Raw genomic sequence first — 7,253 nt, 5'->3', positions numbered from 1 at the left:
ATTGGCTCTCATTTTCAACTATAGTTTTAGTACAGTCTTAATAAGCTACAATATTTTAGTTTTGTTTAAAAGTAAGCACCGGTGATCCTGTTATAATTAATTCTGTCTGAGAAGCCAATGTGTTGTGTTAGGGGTGTGTGAGAAGGAGACAGTAGATGTGTACTGTGAAACTGAAGACAGAAATAGCAAAGTTGTGACTCCATGAAAAATATGTATACTGACAGTTGCAGACAAGTATTAGAAGGCTCCATATTCTACAATGCAGATCGTTAATTGTGCATGTAAATAATAGTTTGAACTTTCGTAGTTGATAACATCTCTTCTGACTATATTGAACACTTTTTCATCCTAGCAAGTGGTAGCTATGAGTGAGTAGGTCGTTTGAGTGAGTCACATTTCTGCAGTACCTTGCAGACATACTGTACTTAAACCATTGTACAGGTTTCAGATTGAAAAGTCATGATTGCATAAGTATTCAAACCTTTTGCTGTGGCAAACCTTAACCTAAATTAAACTACAATAGGTACACAAATTTACCTTGACAAACCACACAATTAGAGGAATGAACTTTGTCTATGTGCAGTAAAAGTGGTTTCCATAATCATGAGTTTGAGCAAATCTGCTAAGAAAAATGTACAAAAATTGCACCAGGCTGGTGTATAAAGTCAAGTCAATCTGTAATTATCGCAAAAAGTGCTTCTAGAGTATATTAAAATCTCGGGTCAGTATACTTATGCAATCAAGAGATTTAAGTTTTTCTCTAGTTTTTGCTGACATTTATTGTAACTTATTGTAGTCTTCAATATGAGCATTCAAGTATTGAATAAAATATGAGCGTGTATATGCATCAGAATAAAGAGAATACATCCATACAAGCTATTCAAGTAATGGTTACACATTAAAAACGAAAGAAGAAACTATTCACATGGAACAACAAGTGGTACCTAAAATTTTAGGAAAAAGTAAACAAAAATGTTTACAAATTCTGGATTCAACTTGGTTTTGATATATAGGCAAGTTTTGTTAAACACATTGCAAAAGTGTCATCATATGACTAAAATATACATGTTCATCTCAGTCTTCTTGAGTATATCCTGTGGTTTTGTTACTTGTTTAATCCAGCTTTGCCCCCTAGTAGTTGTGTTATCTTTTAACTACAGAAATAGTGCAAACACTGACGTATTGTGTTATCTTTTAACTACAGAAAGAGTGCAAACACTGACGTATATCAACAACTGTACACACTTCATTCAGTTTTTGTCTACTAATCATAACAGAAACTCAAAATCTCAGGTTATTTTTCTGGATTAGGGATCAAATAAAAAAATAAGTGTATGGAAGCCTCTCTGTGGATGCCTGTAGCCCAGAATCAGTTCTTAAATATTAACAACAAGGGAGCTCTCTACTTCTGACACCTGGTGAAGTGCTTGAAATACTTAAGAAAGACAATGCCTCTTCAGACCTATCCCAGCTCAGCAAATTTCTGCTTATTAAATTTAATAAGACGACACCTGTGGCAGCTCGTATTAAAAATAACGCCATCACTGGTGACATGTGGCATTGCTCCCAGTAAAGCCCTGCTCAGCTTTGACCTAATGAAGTACAGGATGATTCTCCACAGCTTTGCTGTCCTAACCCCCTAATGCCATTCTGCTTTTGTGCCTTAAAAACAGAAATATTAAAGGACTCTGAAACTCAGGCACATGCCAGATCAAGGGGCGACGTACATTTCTACAAAATGGCTGAAGATCAAAATAGCCTTTTGTCGTCTGAAAACATCCAGAGCTTTAATTAGTCATCGAGGGACTGTTCCTATTTGGTTGTATTGAATTTTCATCACTTTGGCTGATGTAAAGGGTGGTAATGTTATAAAATGTACTGTGGTTTCTTGTGGTATATACTGTATGGGAAGGCTTGGATTAATTCAATATAGACATAAATAATGACTCTCTAGTGGGTTCAGTCATAGGCTTGTCTTCAGATATGTGTGTAAAAGTATACTTTCCTCATTTGGTTTACTTTGGACTTCCAGTGAAATTTCTTCTAAGAATAACAGAAAATGGATTTTGATTGATGCTTTTTTCTGACTTTATAAGAAATATGGCTACATGTATAGCCAAGATATTTTTGTGGTTGGGACAGCAATGTTATTGTATTCAGTAAGTGAAAAGCCTAATAATTTAAAGATCACAGATGTTTTACTGTTATTAAATTGTCAGTTGTTAAAGATGCTAGGAGCACTGCCTTGCAAGCAGCATCAGTTAAGTAATGGTATGAATATGTTTTCTTAGGAGCCTTGTAAAATTCAGCATCACTGATGTGATTAATAGGTGGTTGTAAAGCGCTCCACTCACACATTTTATAATTAATCTTACAAAAATATCTCATCTTGAATCATTAGAACCAGATAATCACTTCAGCTTCAACTTGAATTATTTTTCTGTTGTTATTGAAGACAAAAAATAATTGTTAGAGGCAATCTGTTTTTTTTATGCAATGAATACATAACAAGATATAATGTACAGATGACTCAGGTAAGCACAGTTTACATTAAAGAAAAGTAGTTTACACTTAAAAGCTCTTCCAGATTATGAGAGATATTCCCTTTTAGATATTGTGGGTGATATCCATGCAAGTGCTGTAGGAATGCTCTGTATTGTTTTTGCATATTTTAGAGGCAATAAGTAAATGTGGTGTCATACTATAATGTGACAAGATCTGTGGATTTGGATTGTCTTTATTTCTGAGCTCCAAGTTAATAAATGTGACGAACAAGGTTTATTTTATATAATCCATAAATGAGCAGGTGATGCGCAGGTTAATATTGTTCTACATTTTCTCATTTGCAGGTTCATATTTATTCTTTTTCGTGTGAATATTTTATTACAGAAGAGTGAGGATCTGATAGTTTTGTCTGCACAGTGGGAATGCAAAATGTAACTGCATGGTTCAGAGACAACGGCTGTAATAATCAGATAAAGGTAATGGAGGAGTGAAAAACATGGGTTATGCTCCAGTAACAGTAAGCTGCTGCCATTAGTAGAGTCCAATGATGTGCAGTATGTATCCTGTCATTTTGAGTTCCATGTATAGACGTAGACCCAATCATGACAGTGGAATGCATTTTTAGTCAATGTAATTTGTCAAAATAATAAACAAAACATTCCTTTTGTTATTAAAGTATTGTAGATAATGTGATCCAGGGTTATTCATAAATTGCTCGACTGTGTTGGAACATGGTAAAGACTGCAGAATACTGTAGGAGTACTGTAGGCTAATACTCAAAAGAAGAAATGTGCCAGAGAATGCAACAACAAAAATGTTCCAACAAAAATGAACATTTTTTGTGTGTTACGATTTTGCAATGCTTTTGTTTAAAACAAAATACCAGTTTTAAAATGTACAGACGGAAAACAAAAACGAAATGTTTTATATCTGTTTTGAATTAAAAGCTACAGCTACCACAACTACTAGCGCTTTTCTGAATCTGATGAGTTTATAATGATTGACACAGCAGAGGTGTGAAGGCAGTTTAAGAGAATCAATGTAAGAAAGAGTGCAGGCCTAGATAACATGTGGCTGAGTTCTTCAGTCTTGAGTGGATCAACTATGTGATATTTTTAGTTTTGATTTTACAGATGTATTTGAATTCACAGATCATCCCCACTCTGTGGAAGAAATCTGTCACTATGCCTCATCCCAGAAGTGATCTTAATAATTAGAGGCCAGTTGCTCTCACACCTCCCGGTTAAAAGTAGTCTGGAGTGAATAGAGAAGGATGCACTGAACTTTATTTACCCCCTGCGGTTTGTATACAGGGAAAGGAGGGGAGTAAACTCACCTTGTTAAGCGTGGGTTATCAACATCATGCCTGACCAAAGTTTTTAAGAATTTTATTTGTGGACTTTGCCTCTGTTTTTAACACAATTGAAACACCTATACTGGCACAGAAACTATTAAAGAAATTTAGTTTAAAAGGGACATTGATCAGATGGGTTTTAGATTTTTTTTAGGTTTAAGATGAACTGGTCTCAACAGGTTAAAGTGGTAAATGGTTATCTGATGTAAGATTAATTTCTGTTGGATCACCACTGAGCTGTATCTTAACTCTTTACATGTACATTTCATACACTAATAAATATGAATGCAAACACAAGGATAGGCATTTTATTGAGCCCAGAATACCAACAAGGGATCATTCTTAGCAATTTTATTGAATGGGGTGATGAGAGTTAAATGTTTTGAAAACAATTGTCAAATTTGAAGACATTGGTGCTAATTACTATTATCTGGGACTGGTCATAGATAAAAAGTTAAGATGGGATAATGTTGTGAGACCATTATTTAAAAAAAATGATAATCAAGACATTTTTTCTAGCTTAGCTTGTTTAAGATGGACAGAGCTATTTTTAATACTACAAAACATGAATTGAAAATTTATTTCTGTGTTATATGTTGATTTGGAAAATCAGTGCTGTTGAGTAAAACAGTTATTGTAATGTAAGTTGCAAAATCACTGGGGTAAATCAAATCAGATTTGGAGAACCTAAATGATCTCTACAAGCAAAGAGATCTAAAGAAGGCCAACATACTAGAGACACTGAATATGCACTACTCCCATCTACATTTTCACTCTTAAATAATGTAAAACAATAATTTTATTTCCTGAAATATCTGTCACGATCTCTTTGTTGGTGATGGTTGTTTTTTTTTTTGTATTGTTGAGTTGGACTCTACAACAAACACATTTCCCATAGGGCATGATAAAGCTTGAACTGAACAGAAGTTGTATGGAAATACAAAACATTTATAGAATCTATGTATGTACAGTAGGATGTTTTTTTAGATTGTATTTATGACAAACATTGCTTTTCTCTGTACAATGCTTTACACGTTCAATTTAAGTCAATTTCATAGCTTATGTCAATATTTGGTTGATTATCCCTTTGAGGCAATAACTGTATTAAGTCTGGAGACTATCTGTGTAATAATTTGAGACGCTCTGCAGGTGTCACTTTGAGTTCTCATCTATTCTTGGGGTGTTCTGACTTCAGTTTGTCTTCAGCATATACATTTAAATTTAAATCTGGAGATTTCCTCCACACATTTACCTTTTCATCAGTGTGGGAATGGTTTATCTTAATCTTATATGTTCATAAAACTCTTTGGGTTCATCTTTGTATTTCTGAGCCCATTCTAACCTGACCTTTCTGTTCTTGGTGTTGATGGGCAGTTTAAAACCTGTAATACAGCCTTTGTAATTCTGCAGTCTTAATCTTTAGTAAACTGTGGATTTTGATAACTTCACCCCTGCACCCTGGAGGTTGTTAGAGATTTCAGACCGTTGTTTCAGGGTTTTCCTTGACAAGTCTGATAATTGTCTGTCATCAATTGTAGATTTCTTTCTTGGCCAACCCAGTCTTGGCTGATTGGTACTGTAGTTACATGACTGTTTTCTTTATTCCTGTGGAGCACAATATTCAAAGAGCGACAGGCTGATAGGTGTTCACAGCTCTAAGTACATAATCTTCTCTCATCTTATCTTATTATCCAACAACAAACACCTGACCAATGAGAGACACCTGTCGGCCAACAGTCCCAATACTTTGCTCCATTAATATAACTCGGTTCAACATTATCAAGTTGACTCAAACAGGCAAAACCAAATTGACTAAAAATAAAATATTTTTTAATTATCTATAATGATTTTTCATAAGAAATTCTTATTAGTTTGTAGTGAAAAGTTTTTTTTAACTGTCCCAATAGTTCTGGAGTTAAAACTGTTTAACATTTAAGACATTATCTATTATATAGCTTTTTTAACAAAATGTTTTTCCTCCTTTGTGTAGAAACTGCATTTTTATTGTTTATCTGAACGAAATGAACCGTTTATCCTGATTGTGTTGTATTTCATAATACAAAAGGTAGCCATGTAGCTTTACAAATGCTTAGAGATGAACACATGATACCAAGAGACAGGAATGCCTGGCACTGAGTCAATTAGATTTTATTAAAAAATGTGACAGATTAATTACTACAACACTTCATAAGGCTCATGTATAGTTTACCTTGTTGTTATGATCTGTTTTTTGTAGATTCTTATTGGTGCATTGCTAAATGATAAACTTGTTTTCTTCTTACCCAAACTAGTCTGCATTAACAATAGTCACAGTTGTCATAATAGGGGAAATTAGTAGAGGAGGCTTTGAGTAAGTTGTTGATGTATAACATTTAGACATTGCAATTCCTGATTGTGGCGAAGATACATATATACATATACTGGATATAGTTTTTTGAATGTACAAGTATATATGATGAAAAGCTTATTCAATTTGTGTACAGTACATACCATCAGCCTCCATTCACACATCTCTGAGATGAGGGTCAGACCTATCAAACGTGTGAATCAAGTCTTCCTTACTTCCCTTATATTAATTAAATTGAATTTTCGTGTACTGTTAAGAGTGAAATTGATTGTACTCATGACCATAACTTATTGCGTGTCCACAGCACTTTCAGCACAGAAGGATCGGCAGCCCTGCACCTGCAGTATGTAAGGGGACTCCAGCCCCAACAGGCTGGCAGACAGCAGCCATTCTGCTCCAGCAGCTCCGCTGGACAGCAGGTCTGGTAGGGAAACGAGGAATTGCCTCACTGACTGTATGCCAACCAGATATACAGTAGTATATACAGATACGTTAATATTACATTTTTATCTGAACAGTTAAAACATTATGGATTTATCAAGCCAGGACAGGTTAAAATCCTTTTCTCTCTGGTATTTCCTGTTTGTAATAATAAGCCTGAAAAATAATGGAAATACTGCAGATGAAATAGCTGAGCAAAGTGGACATTAAGGAAACATGTTACACTGGATTGTTGTTTAGAATAGTCTATGCTGCTACTGAAAACACAGTGAACATAATGAAAAAAATCTACATATCCTTCCAGTACTTTAATAAAATGTGAGATTTATATCATCCAGTTAAATTAACACTTCCCATTGTGATGTATTCCAGGTCATGTCCTGTGGTATGTGATATTTTGCCTTTGAACCATTATTATTTCAAACTCCATGTTCACTAGGTACTTAATACCATCTCATTGCTCTGTGGGTGATGAGTCAGTAGAATTGAAAAACTTGCACTTATAACTTTGTTAGTGTTCTCATTGGTACTGTATATTGTGTCACTGAGTCAGAATTTGATTGCCTACATTGGATCTCAATTTTCGCTTAACCAAACATTAGTTTA

This window comes from Lepisosteus platostomus, chromosome 14, assembly GCF_059453375.1.
Source record: "Lepisosteus platostomus isolate fLepPlt1 chromosome 14, fLepPlt1.hap1, whole genome shotgun sequence".
NCBI lineage: Eukaryota > Metazoa > Chordata > Actinopteri > Semionotiformes > Lepisosteidae > Lepisosteus > Lepisosteus platostomus.
The sequence above is the reverse complement of the archived record's forward strand: the minus strand, read 5'-3'. Positions refer to the sequence as shown.